Here is a 13,728-nt window from a genome sequence, read left to right on the forward strand (position 1 = left end):
ATGAGCAGCCATTGGTACCGGGAGTTTTCCGCCGAGCTGACCCCAATTGACCTGATGTTTATTTATCTTTTTCTGTGCATTACAATGTTATGTTAAATTGTTAATACAGGCAGGTATCGGCCATTCCGATCCAATCTGTGTGACGTCTTCTTATTTCACTTATAACACTGGAAACGCTTCAATAACTATTTCAATATCTAATTTTCACTGCTCTACAGTAGGGAACTCATACAGTTTACTGTATATAGTAATGTTGACCTGTCTCCATAGCAGTAACTGTTGTTTGCACACCATGTTTGCATCAGATTACACCAACAAATTGGATTGTTTACTTGACAATTACTCAGACTTGACTGACAGGTTTGTTGACAACTCACACCTAAAAGTTCAAGTCCCTTGAGGAGACTAATAAAGATGAATAAATATTTTAATATAATATATGACCTTTTCCATAAAAGGTATCTTGTTTCTTAGAGTGCTGGGAGTATTGCATTATAAGACAAGACTTTGTCCTGTATTGCAGTGAGAATCAAAACTGTAAAACCTCTATGGTTTCAGTTTGACAGCTAGCCACAGGCTACGCCAATTGATGCCAGCGTGCTTGATCACTCCCTTATCAAACCTAATGCCGCTCTGCTTTTCTTGCATCTTTGTTTAAATACTTTGCCTAACTGTCACTGGCTAGCCAGAGTTATCTACCTAGCGTCTGGTCTTTAAACTACAAACGTGAAGTGAAATTTTGTTTTTAAAACACAAACAATTTAGCTTTTTGTTGTCGTTATACTAATGATGTCTTGTCCTCTAAACACTATTTGTGTGTCATTCAATGAACGTAAACACATTGTGTGTGTAGCCCTGATGATGATGATATTATCTCATCAGATAATTTAGAATAGTTCACCAAAAGGTCAAATAAAATTTGCTTCAACTGTTAGTAGTTTCTCTTTAAAATGATAACTGTTGTATTCAGATGTGATGCCTTTTATATAATGACAAATGACCATAAAATAGCATAAACTATTATGGTAAGCCATGGTGTTGTTGTTGCAACAACCTCAGGATCCAAGTGCAGGTAAAAATATGATTTTAATATGAAATGCATCACAGAAAGAAGGGATCCAAACAGGCCAAATGCTCCAAAAACAGGACCGACGCCCATGACTGAACTCAATAACCAAAAGCTAAATGAGCCACAGGTGTGTGAAATCAAGAAAAGTAAAGGTGACCGACAACAGAACAGAACAACACAGGAAGTATAACAAATAAGAACAGGAAACCAGGCATTCACTGATATTGTGTTGTGATGAGTGCGATATAACACACATACAAAAAAATTTTTTTTGCCTGATTTAGCCCATACTATTATTCTAAGATTCATAGACTAGATTTACAAAAAAAAAAAACATTTATTTACGGAAACTGATAAATCAACTGCAAGATATGCAAGAAAACTTTTTTCTTACATATCAACAATTTTCTTACATGTAACTGCCACATGAACTTGATGAGTACAAGTACTGAAGCCATGGAAATTTAACCTGATCAAAAAAAACTAAAGTGCTAGTATTTGTACCTCAAATCTTAACATAAAGGATGTAAATGAGAACTGCTATCATACAGTTTGTCAAATTAGTCACTAGTCACATACACATAGTTGAATACTTGAAATTCGAGTGCATAATACAAAAACACAGAAATTATATTTTAACTTTTGACTTTTAACTATTTTGTTTCATTCAAATGTAATGAGCTTAAAAAAGAATCTTCAAGATGTGGTGTTTGGATCATAGAACAGCAACGTTGTACTGACTAAAAGCACAATAGTGGTATGATTTTTTTGTTGAGGCACATCAAAGCACTTGGACAAAAAAAAAGCAAAGTTCATATTGTTAACTACAAAAGAATGCTTTCCAGGTAGGAGGGTGGATGATGGCTGTGACAACAAAGAGCAAGTTTCCAGCCTTTGTCCTTTTAACATACGTAGCCGTGGTGTGTATGGGTTGGAGTTTAAGAGTTCCCCATCACCCTCTCCGTCGCTGCTTACTTTTGTTTATGGAGAAGCACTCACTCAGGTCCACACTCTTACAAAGAAGTGCAGCTTGCATCACTTTCTATGTTAATTGTGCTTTTTTGAATGTGCTGCACATGTCGATAACTCCCTGCTTTAATCCCAACCTGTGTCTTGGGAGACGAACATTCTGGGTGCCATTCGTGCAAGGATTACTTGCAAGGGTCGCTGTAAGAGTGTTTAATCTACTGCCTGTTTTTCAGGGACTCTACTTTGCATGCATCAACATAGAGAACATAATCCGGGTGGTAGACATCCCTGTGATTGTTATGCATGGCATTGTTCTCTCTAACAATTGAAGAAATGTTCGAGTGACATGAAGCTTGTATACCCAAGTCCATCTACTGTAGCTTGTGTGTCTCTATTACATGTGTTGTGGCATGAGAGTAAAATAAAGCTGTTCTATGCAAATCTATGCAAACACTTTCATGACTGTATTAGGTGATATTCAACATAAACACTTGCACATTTTTCTAGCAACAACAGGTAAGGCCAGCCTTCCCGTGCTTACAGTAAATGGCTTTAAAGATACGCTCCGTATAAGCTTTGGGTGTTCCCTCCAGCCTTTGTTTAACCAGTCACGCAAATAGTTGTGGGTTAAACGACGACGTACGCATGTTTTGGTGCCCTGATTTCCCTCCCTTGTTGTGTGATTGATTGAGATCCTGAAGTTCACGGTTCTCTCTTTCTACAGGTGAGCCATCAGAATTGCTCTTGTGTCAGGGAGTTTTACATTGTTGAGATTCAGGGTGTGTCTGTGGGCTTTTGGAGTGGGAAAACTTCGGAATGACGTAGACAGAATGATAGTATGAGAGAACACGACATGCTTGGCCTTATGTAGCTTAGTATGTCAGCAGGTTCAATGTGAAGAGTGTCAATGTCAGGGAAAGGCTGATAGCAAAACAACAGTCATAAATTAAAAAAAAATGAGGACTACATAATATACATAAAATATTTATTTTAAGTGTAGACTCGATATGCCCGTTAATGAAAAATATTGGGTGTTTTGCAGCAACTTAACATACAGGGAAGAGTGTTTTCTTTAACCACGTTGTCATGTTTTCTTAGGGCTGGGCGATATGATGGGTTTCAATGTAATTCATTCATTCATTCATTTTTCTATACCGCTTAGCCTCACAAGGGTCACAGATATGCTGGAGCCTATCCCAGCTGTCTACGGGCGAGAGGCGGGGTACACCCTGGACTGGTCGCCAGCCAATCCCAGGGCACATATAGACAAACAACCATTCACACTCACATTCATACCTGTGGACAATTTGGAGTCTCAAATTAACCTAGCATGTTTTTGGAATGGAAGGAAACCGGAGTACCCGGAGAAAACCCACACACATGCAAACTGCACACGGAGGGGAATCGAACCCAAACTCCTAGCTGCACCACTTGTACACCATGCAGCCAGGTTTCAAAGTAATTAATCATAATTAATCACCATGTCTGAACTATGTCCAATTTAGTGTATTTTATTGAAAGAAAAATAACTGATTGGGCAGGCTCTTACATCTTTGTGTGAATTAACAAATGAACTGAAAATGTAAAGAGATGACACATATGTCTGAAAATCTATTCACCTAACACTGGTTTCTTGAATATCAGAACATTTAAATCTGACATTATGTTATTATGAGCAATGAGGAGTTGTGTTAAAAAAAAACACCATGTGAATTTAAGTTGAATTCACATGTTTTAAGTTAATTTTCTGGAATTTAATACTTAAAGGGGACCTATTATGGTCCTTTGTATTGAGCTGCGGACTTTGTATTGAGCTGCGGACTAAACCCACACAGAAACTTTTCTAGATCTTCCCGAATCTGCACCTATTCCAGCTGTATTTCTTTGGATTTCCAAAACGGTCTGTTTTAATTTATTCCACCCACAATAGACTCTGTATATTGAAAGGACAGACTGGTTTACATTCATACATAGGGCTGCAATTCTCTCGTTACTGAACCTGAAGAAAAATACACAGACATTACATTACATGTGGTTGTATGTCTTGTTCACCCTTGTAGAATGGTACGTATTTCTCCCACTAAATGCTGGAATAAGTTGATTGTTTTGTTGCAATAGACGTTAAATAAACATTGTAGTGTACAGTCACTTGTTCCATGTCTGTTACCACACACCAAAACCAGTTCTAAACCAATGACAAGACTATTCCTTTCTTGGGAACAAATGTCACAATCTTCTTAATACATGCTTTTAAAGTTGATTCCAAATATTCAACATAGTTGTTTTTTTTTTTCAAATATCCAATGTAGTTTAAACAAAACCCAATGTACTGTATATTGATTTAAATCACTTGTGTTGAGTGAGTGAAAGCACACAATTGAAAAATGTATCATGTATCACTGAATGTATTTAACCTTGTCAAAGATGAGTGGTTGCATTTGTGTTGCTACGGTAAATGTTACATGATGCCTGTATCATTCATTCATTCATTTTCTACCGCTTATCCTCACCAGGGTCACGGGGGGTGCTTATCCCAGCTGTCTTCGGGCAAGAGGCAGGGTACACCTTGGAGTGGTCGCCAGCCAATCACAGGGCACATATAGACAAACAACCATTCACACTCACATTCATGCCTATGGACAATTAACTTAGCATGTTTTTGGAATGTGGGAGGAAACCGGAGTGCCCGGAGAAAACCCACGCATGCACGGGGAGAACATACAAATTCAACACAGAGATGGCCGAGGGTGGAATTGAACCCTGGTCTCCTAGCTGTGAGGTCTACGTGCTAACCACTCGACCGCCGTACGGTCTTGCTTGTTTGATTTAAAACCAAAATGTCTATGAGGTAAAAATTCACATTTGGAGTCCGAAGACGAGAAGCTCAGTGGATAATTATCATTAGAGTGAGCGAACACACTGGCATGGATTAGGGTAGCCTGTGTCAAGCCGTCAAACTGAAACCATTGAGGTTTTACAGACTAGTGTGGATTCTCGTGGCAATCTGTGTTCTTGGCATCCCTACAACACACATGTACATTCACGTCATGTGTGTGTTGTTATGACATGAATTGTCATGTTGCCACAACGCAGCGATTGGTTTCTCTGATTGGCTTTGAAAAACATTTTTATGGAAACCGACCAATACTAATCAATGGCAGAGTATCCCTAGTATATATTATATTCGTCTGCCCTTTACACATTGGCTGGCACTTTGTTTGAAAGGCCCACAAAAAAGCCAAAGAAAAGGCACGACACACACAGACTTGATCATTCGTGCAACTTTTGAGACATATTTATACAGAAAATATTGGTTGGTTTTCAGGGTGGAGTCTTAAAAAAGGCACCACTAGAAAAATGTTCACATATAAATTACATGTTCCTATACATATGTGAATAAAGTTGCACTTTTCTACGACGGCCTGATGGGTTTGCATGAGAAGGGGTACTAATAGAAGTAATGATTCCACAGGTAGAGGCCTTGGGACATGTGGCAGTTACACAACATACAGACAGACAGTCTCAGGAGACATTACTCACAAAGACTGCTCCTGAACACAACTGTTACACAATCTGGCTTCTAAATGACTGCTGAGGTGTCTGTTACGTGTCAGACTGCTCTTACAGTAATATGAATTACACCAGTTACATAAAAAAATGATGGGGATGTCATTCATTTGACCGTATCACAAACACTTTGAATTACATAAAGCACTCTACTGCACTCCCATGGGAATGAAGTGCATCATCACAGCGGTCAGTTTATCTTTTTCAAAAGGGTCACTTTACATTGTGGGGGCTGTGTCATAATGATCTGCTGCCTTTTTTTTTTTTTTTAAACAGGCACACATTGCATCTTATCTGACATAGTCATTGTCCACAATTGTCTGTCTCGATTTTCCAATATTTTGGAAAACTGATTACTTTACATTGTATCAAAGTGTCATTTCCTCAGTCTTATCCCAAAATATTTGCAAACACTTTTGTGAGGCACTGTATATGGCTGCCGAGCTGTACTTTTTCTAGCAGCCATGTTTTTCTCTGGACTCACACTCAGTTGTCGTCATAGTTACACAAAATCATATGTAACCCAGATACAAGTCTCCAAAACATGTCCTGGATTGGTCAATGAGATGATAATATTATCATGTGATTGTTTTATTCCTGTGTGATGAAGGATATGTTTGCCAGGACCAAATATAACTGCAGCATGATTGTTTATTTAATCATTTTTACAATACCGTGAATTCCCGTTCTGTATTGATTCAGTTATCTGGACTAATGGAAATTATGTAAATAGTTAATTAATAATGAATATTGGTAATCCACTGCCTGTGTATGGGGTTGAGGTTAAAACACTACATTATAATTATCAGACGTTGTGTGGCATTACGAGCCAGTACAGTAAAATAATACTCTTGCAGGGATGCCAGGGAACTTATAGGAATGTTTCTGTACATTATATAAAATGACTTACTTTATTATGATGTGCTTTACAAGAACCATCCTTACAAAGGCTATAAACTAATTGACTTCTTGAGGAAGTTGTCACACTACTGAACGTTATTGTACAGTTTCCTATACTGTGCCTCCTACTTTCAAACAGAAAACCAGTCATGTGTCAAATATCGACATTTCTTCCTCAGACCTACAGTAATGTTCCATACAGTACAAAGCAAAGTGCCAAATGGTGGCTTAAGGGCACGCAAAGAAACCATCAAGTGTGGTTGGTTTGGTGCTAGCAAGGGGAGTGGTTGATTTGGTTTACATTGAAAATAAAACAGAGGAATGTGAAACTGCTGCTTACATTTCACTTGGACTGTTTCCTGTATTTGCGTCTGGATTCAAGGAAAAAATAATCCCAGCAATCATGAAACACAATTTTTTCCAATCAAAAGAGGGAAAAAGTTGATTGCACTTGCAAAATATGGGCATTGTATATTTGGTTGAGAATATTTTGGTACATTGGCCCATCTTAAGTTTTCCCTGTGTAATAATGTGAATTGTCGGACTTTGACTTTAGTGCTCAACCTTTTTAAGGAAAATTAAATGTTTCAGATCAAACAAATGTAAATATTAGTCAACGTCAACATGACTGAACATAAAATACAGTTTTTAAATGTCAATTGTTACTATTACGGGAGAAAAAAATCCAAACCTACATGTTCTGTGTGGAAAAAGTGATTGCCCCCTAAACCTAATAACTAGCCGGGACACCCTTAGGAGCAACAACTGCAATCAAGCATCTACAATAACTTGCAATGAGTCTCGACAGCACTGTGGAGGAAGTTTGGCCCACTCATCTTTTCAGAATTGTTGTAATTCAGCCACATTGGAGGGTTTCCCAGCATGAACCGTCTTTTTAAGGTCAGGCCACAGCATCTCAATAGGATTCAGGTCAGGACTTTGACTAAGCCACTCCCAAATGCTCCATTTTTAGCCATCTTTAGCCATTCAGAGGTGGACTTGCTGGTGTGTTTTGGATGTTTGTCCTTCTGCAGTAACCAAGATCTTTTCAGCTTGAGGTCACAAACAGATGGCCCGACATTCTCCTATACAGCAGAACTCATGGTTCCATTTATCACAGCAACTCTTCCAAGTCCTGAAGCAGCAAAAGAGCCCCAGACCATCACACTACCACCACCATATTTTACTGTAGGTATGATGTTCTTTTTCTGAAATGTGGCGTGACTGGGACACACACCTTCCAAAAAGTTCAGCTTTTGTCTCGTCATTTTCGTATTTTCCCAAAGGTCGACAGGATCATCCAAACATTTTCTGGCAAAATTTAGATGAGCCTTATGACGTCCTGAAACTTGGCCAAGTAGGCCATTTTTGTGTTTTTCTTATGGTGGAGTCATAAATAATGGAATAATTGGAATAATAATAATAATCACTGTCGTCCCACAGCTTTAGTAATGGCATTCTAACTTTTTCCAGTCTGATAGATCCCAAATACTTTCTTTCTGGGGTGCAGCAACAACATATGTTGTGAATGTGTTCCACAGCAGATGTAGACAAGACTCGGTCTTCATCCGCAAATGTAAACACTGTAGAACATGCACAATAATTACATAAAGTATCGGCGAAGTATCGCCGAGCGATTGTAAGGTCTAATGTTTTTGAGGAGGCATTTTTGTGATGCAAATGTATTACTCATTTGAACGCATATTGTTTTGAGATGCCAAACTCTTTGCTTAAGTGGCCCCACCAACTAACCGGAACTACCTTGCTTATCACGTCACATTTGATGAATCACACTACTGATGTGGATAAAAAAAAATAAAAATCTCCAAAGGAGTGAGTGCCGCACTGGCCTTGAACCTGACCATCACTGGTGTTGACTGAGCTACAGATCATGAAAACGTTATCACTGATTTAGTGGTCTAAAATTCAGTTTACATGTGGACAATAGACCAATATACACAGAAAAAAAACATAGTTTTATAAAACTATGCTTTTGACAGAAAATGGAGCTACATTAGGTAAGGATACAGCGTACAGGTGAATGTGATGGCATGTAAGAATAGTTTTGCATCACTGTTTTATACCTCCGTATGCTTTAAGCAAATGTAACTCCACAATGCACGTATTTACTGGTGTATTTATGTGTGTGAAAATACAGGTATGCCCCATCGCCTTTAATTACCGTGGTGAAGATGTGTATGAGTCAGCAGTGGCTGACAGCATAATCAGCCCTTGGCTCACCTTTTGTAATGTGTAATCATGCATATACTTACAAACATACACACCCACACACACAAAGGACATATTGGGAATTTCATGGTGAGTTCTCACTCTGCACGAGCGAGGACAACACAAGTCTTCGCACTGACACAACATATTGTTTGGAAATGTGTATTGGAGCAGACACATCCATATTTTGTGGAAAGTGTTAGGCAACTTATCATTATTTTATTCGTATTATTAGTATTGATTTGGTAGCAGATTGATACCAAAATTTGCAGTACCGCCAATCCCCATCCAGTGTGGCTAATCCTATAACTATTGTGCTAATCCCCTTAATTAAGTAGAATGTGCATGGGAAAAAAAATATTTATGTAAAGAAACACTTGTATCATAATAAATCTGCAGATTTAAAAAAAAAATGTAATACGTCATATAATGTATCAAAATGTGTAGGAAGACCTTTGCTGTATTACCCTGCTTAGCACCAGTACCCAAATAATGCCATCATGAAAGCAAACATTTTGGAACAGTTGTGGGACAATTATGCATTGGAGATATATATATATATATATATATATATATATATATATATATATATATATATATATATATATATATATATATATATATATATATATATATATATATATGTATATGTATATATGTATATATGTATTTATATTCATTCATTTTCTACTGCTTATCCTCACGAGGGTTGCGGGGATGCTGGAGCCTATCCCAGCTGACTTTGGCCAAGAGGCGGGGTACACCCTGGACTGGTCGCCAGCCAATCACAGGGCACATATAGACAAACAACCATTCACACTCACATTCATACCTATGGACAATTTGGAGTCACCAATTAACCTAGCATGTTTTTGGAATGTGGGAGTAAGCCGGAGTACCTGGAGAAAACCCACACATGCACAGGGAGAACATGCAAAATCCACACAGAGATGGCTGAGGGCGGAATTGAACTGGGGTTTCTAAGCTGTGAGGCCTGCGTGCTAGCCACTCGTCCGCCGTGCAGCCATTTAAAATATATGTTTAAAAAAAAACAAAAAACATCAGACAGCTCAATATTGGAATGAATCACTGCAGGGCTTTTTCCAAACGCATCAAGTTGTTGTATGACTAAAACAGAGGTGAGCTGAGAGCACATAGAAGCTGAACATACTGAGCAAATACACCTGAAACACACCCAGTACACATAGTCCAACAGTCACACAAAAATATGTGTTTGCAAGTTGCTTAGACTCACTACACTCAGTCAAGTTTGTTGACATTATGCGAGCGAAAGCAAAACATGAAGCCACAGTGTCAGTCTATTTGATGTTCCCGGGTCTTTTTTCCCCCCTTCTTTCTTAATCTTCCTCTCAATAGAAGGTAGTCTGAAAGGCAGAGTCGGAAAACGCGGTTTGTGGCAGTAAAACCTATGGATAACAATAAGCGTTTTACACTGAGCAGGAATTCAAAGAACTTCAAGAGCGCAACACAGAGACAATGCTTGACTGCGACAGAGTGACGATCAGTCTAACATGCTAAATCTCTGCTTTTGTGCCCAAAGCTTTGATCCCAAACTTCCATCGACCCTCTTGTTGAGTCTGTTTGCTCTTATTCACATATATTAAGACTTTCTATTATGTGCAACCTTCAGAAACAGCCTGTGGTATTTGCTGAACGATTAGATTACTTAAAAACTTAAAACAGGTCCCAGAACCAGAGGGGAAAACCTTCCATTGACAGTGCAAAGAGGTAATCTGTTAACAGTAGAGGAATTTTGTGACTTTCCTAGTGCCTGTATACAACGTGTATGTTTTTGTGTCTCAATATCGCTTGCTGTTAGGTAAATACGTACATAGTGGAACACGAGCATAAACTTTTTCTATCATAAGTTGGGTAAGAAACACTGTTTACTGTCATGCACACAAGTGAAACCAAACAACGTCTGGGGAGCTTATGTAGACAAGTCACGCTTTGTGTCAGCATTGTATTTGTGAGCATGTGCAGTAAGGATTTGGACTTTAACATCTTCCAAGGTTCTGTATCAAGGCCATTACTTTGGTGTAGTGTGGGTCGATCACATGTCACCAACTTTATAAACATCACTTTATAAATGTCATATGTCAACTGACATTATGCTCCCCTCCTGATATGTAGTTGCTTTATTATTTTTATTAACTTTATTTACACTTTATTATTATTAAGTTCAGCTTCCATTTTTTTACTGTATTCTAAACTTAAGAAAGGGTTTAAAACGGAGTGGAGAAGAAGAACAAAGAAACCAAACACTTACCACTTCCACACAGAATGGGAGGAGAACTTCTTTTCACTCTGTCATGTCACACATGCCATGGCAGACTCCATGTAGTGTGCCAGTAATCTCTCAATAATGGAACATTACTAGTGGCCAGAATAATAGATATATCTTTGTCTTTCAATATTTTTGACTAATAATACATTGTAGTCAACCCAAAAAAACATGATAGAGCAATGATCAAACTGCAATATTGCGAGTAAAGACTGTAAATCTCACCTCTCCCTGCCTTGAGTACATAAGACATAACACACATTAGCACATAAGCATTTTAGACAGCAGTTTGGTTGTCTGCCCTAATGCATGCATTCTTTGTGCAACTGGTGTGAGCCAGTTTAGTTCATCAGCTTCAGGTCAGCCTTGTCATTATCATGACTGTCTTCATCAACTTCCCACCTTTGCCATTTCTGCCCTGCTTCCCTCCAAGAGTAGTACGTTTTACATAACAATAAAGATTGATTTAGTTCCTGCCCAGCTTGTTCTTCTATCAGGTTCACTAACCGTGACCATGCTCAACTCACATCACAAACAATATATAAGCATGACGCATGTGAATGGTATGTAAAACACTACAACAGCAGAAACAGATGATGGGAGTGTACAAGAGCACTGCTCACATGTCTGAGTGCATTTGAACGGTTGGTTGAGCAGTTTGTATCTGCCTTGCATTTGGACTCAGACATAAACACATACCACAGCCATACTCACCTGTGCCATTAGCATCCCCACCCACCAGAAGCTGCATGGAAAGAATACTTGGCATTAATTTCACTATCTCTTTTGATGTATTAAACTACAGCAGGCAGGCTAGTTTGATTGAAGGTTTGCTGTGTATTACATTGGAGGATCTATTAAAAGTGTCTATCATGTACTGTTTATATACAGTGTGTGGCCAAAAAGTTCTAATGTTAGGAGTATCATCTATTATGAGTTGTTGCCGCAGGGCTGGACAATCAAGCAGCATGTCAATAAAAAGATTATGTGGCGTTTGTTTCGTTCAAAGGTGTTTTTATGAAAATATTTTTTCATTTTTTATTAAATAAATGCTTTTTTCCAAACCGCATCAGACAGTACATGTAATAAGGCTAGATAAACAGTAGCCTACCAGAAAAGTCTTCATCTTCATCCACCTACTGGTCACAACAGGTGAATTCAAAAGCCTCATAATTACTTTGTCACACACTTTGTCAGTCTCTCTGTCAGTGTCACTTTTGCCTCGAGGCAAAATAGCCCTTTAGCTTGAACTATCCATGTCATCACATAGCTTGCAGTCCTACCTCCACATGAAGTTCCCAGTATCATTCGTTGGTGCAGATGATGAGTTGTGAGATACTTTTTTTACATCAGATTTCAACATCTGCTGCGGCCCCAAGAATTCTACAACTGATTGAAATTTAAAGATCACAAACACAATTGCTGTGCAAGGCCTCACAACCTGATATTAGCATCCACCACATGCAATTTGCTGCTTCCTGAAACTGCAGCCTAAGCATTATGGGAAATGTAGTTCTTTTAGTCGTAATTGAGCTGGAAACCTACAGTACTTTCAAGGAGAAAAGTGATAGTTTGGATTTGAAATACATCTTTTGTGATACCAGTGTGATGATATGCAGAAAATGTGATAGGGTGAAAAAATTATGAATATATTATTGGAACAGGGCTCAGTCTCTGATAAACTGACATAAACTACTAATTGAGAAGATGGCTTTATTTGGACACCTCAATGCCCCGCCCCCCAAGGACAAAGACCATGCAAAATGTGTTGTTATTTTTGTAATGAAAGTTGTTGTGACAGCTTGACCACCCCCCACTCCCATTACCCCCTCCCTTTCTCTGCAGACCAGAAAGAGTCAAACCCCTGCTGTGTTTCTCATGCTACACATAACATGCCTGCACATGCACACCAACACTTACCCAAAGGGTGCGTGTACGCTCACAAATGCTGCTGTTATTTGATCAATATGAAAGAAGACAAATCTTTGCTAGATGTTCATAGCGTGTGACCCACCTGCTACAGTTGTAATTCTGATGATGTATCTTCCTATCAGCTCATCAGAATGGTGGATGATAAAAGAAACACACACCAACTCTTTAACTCACGCACTTTTGGTATGTGCAGCGAATAAGGTGTAACCCTTTTTCCCTCGATCAGGACTTGTTTCTTCCACTTTGCAGTTCTCCTTGCTCTGTTAGGGAAACTTGCAACTCTGTGTGTTGCTTACCAAAAAAATAAAATATGCGTCACATTCAGGTCATATGTACAATTATACAGTAGCGGTTGTGTTGCATTATTAAACTAATAAAAAGTGAATACTGATTAAAGCATGCAATACGTTTATATTCAAGTTAGGTTGCGCGCTGACTGTTCAGAAATGCAATGTCAGATGTGGGCCCCGAGTTGACAGTGTTGAGGAATGTCTGACTCTACATACCAGCTTTCCTACATACGTCAGAAGGAACTGATCTTGTTGTTTGTTACCCATGGCGACAATTGTGCTGTTTAAGTTTTAGACAACCATACAATAGAAAAGTATTAAGGCACCAGGCTGTTCCATCTATGGCAAGGGTGTCCAAAGTGTGACCAGCGAGTCATTTTTGGCAAGCACCTTTTTTTTTTAGCCATCTGCGTAGTCTGAAAATCAAATATATGGTTATCGTTATGGTGTATTTGTTTTGGACACAA

General features: G+C 38.6%; 1 protein-coding gene across 2 annotated transcripts in view; it reads right to left on the reverse strand.

The window, feature by feature from the left end:
* The window catches only part of exoc2 (exocyst complex component 2), a 49,111-nt gene extending 36,593 nt beyond the window's left edge, over positions 1–12,518 (reverse strand). Inside the window, exons 1-2 of one of the 2 annotated variants that reach the window (XM_058072299.1) lie at positions 12,323–12,518; positions 11,754–11,784 (exon numbers count right to left, since the gene is read on the reverse strand). The gene's annotated coding sequence lies outside the window, so the exon portion shown is untranslated. The remainder of the gene's footprint in view (positions 1–11,753; positions 11,785–12,322) is intronic. The other variant, XM_058072298.1, reaches the window with a different exon arrangement.
* Positions 12,519–13,728: the final 1,210 nt, after the last annotated feature.

Source organism: Doryrhamphus excisus, chromosome 5, assembly GCF_030265055.1.
Source record: "Doryrhamphus excisus isolate RoL2022-K1 chromosome 5, RoL_Dexc_1.0, whole genome shotgun sequence".
NCBI lineage: Eukaryota > Metazoa > Chordata > Actinopteri > Syngnathiformes > Syngnathidae > Doryrhamphus > Doryrhamphus excisus.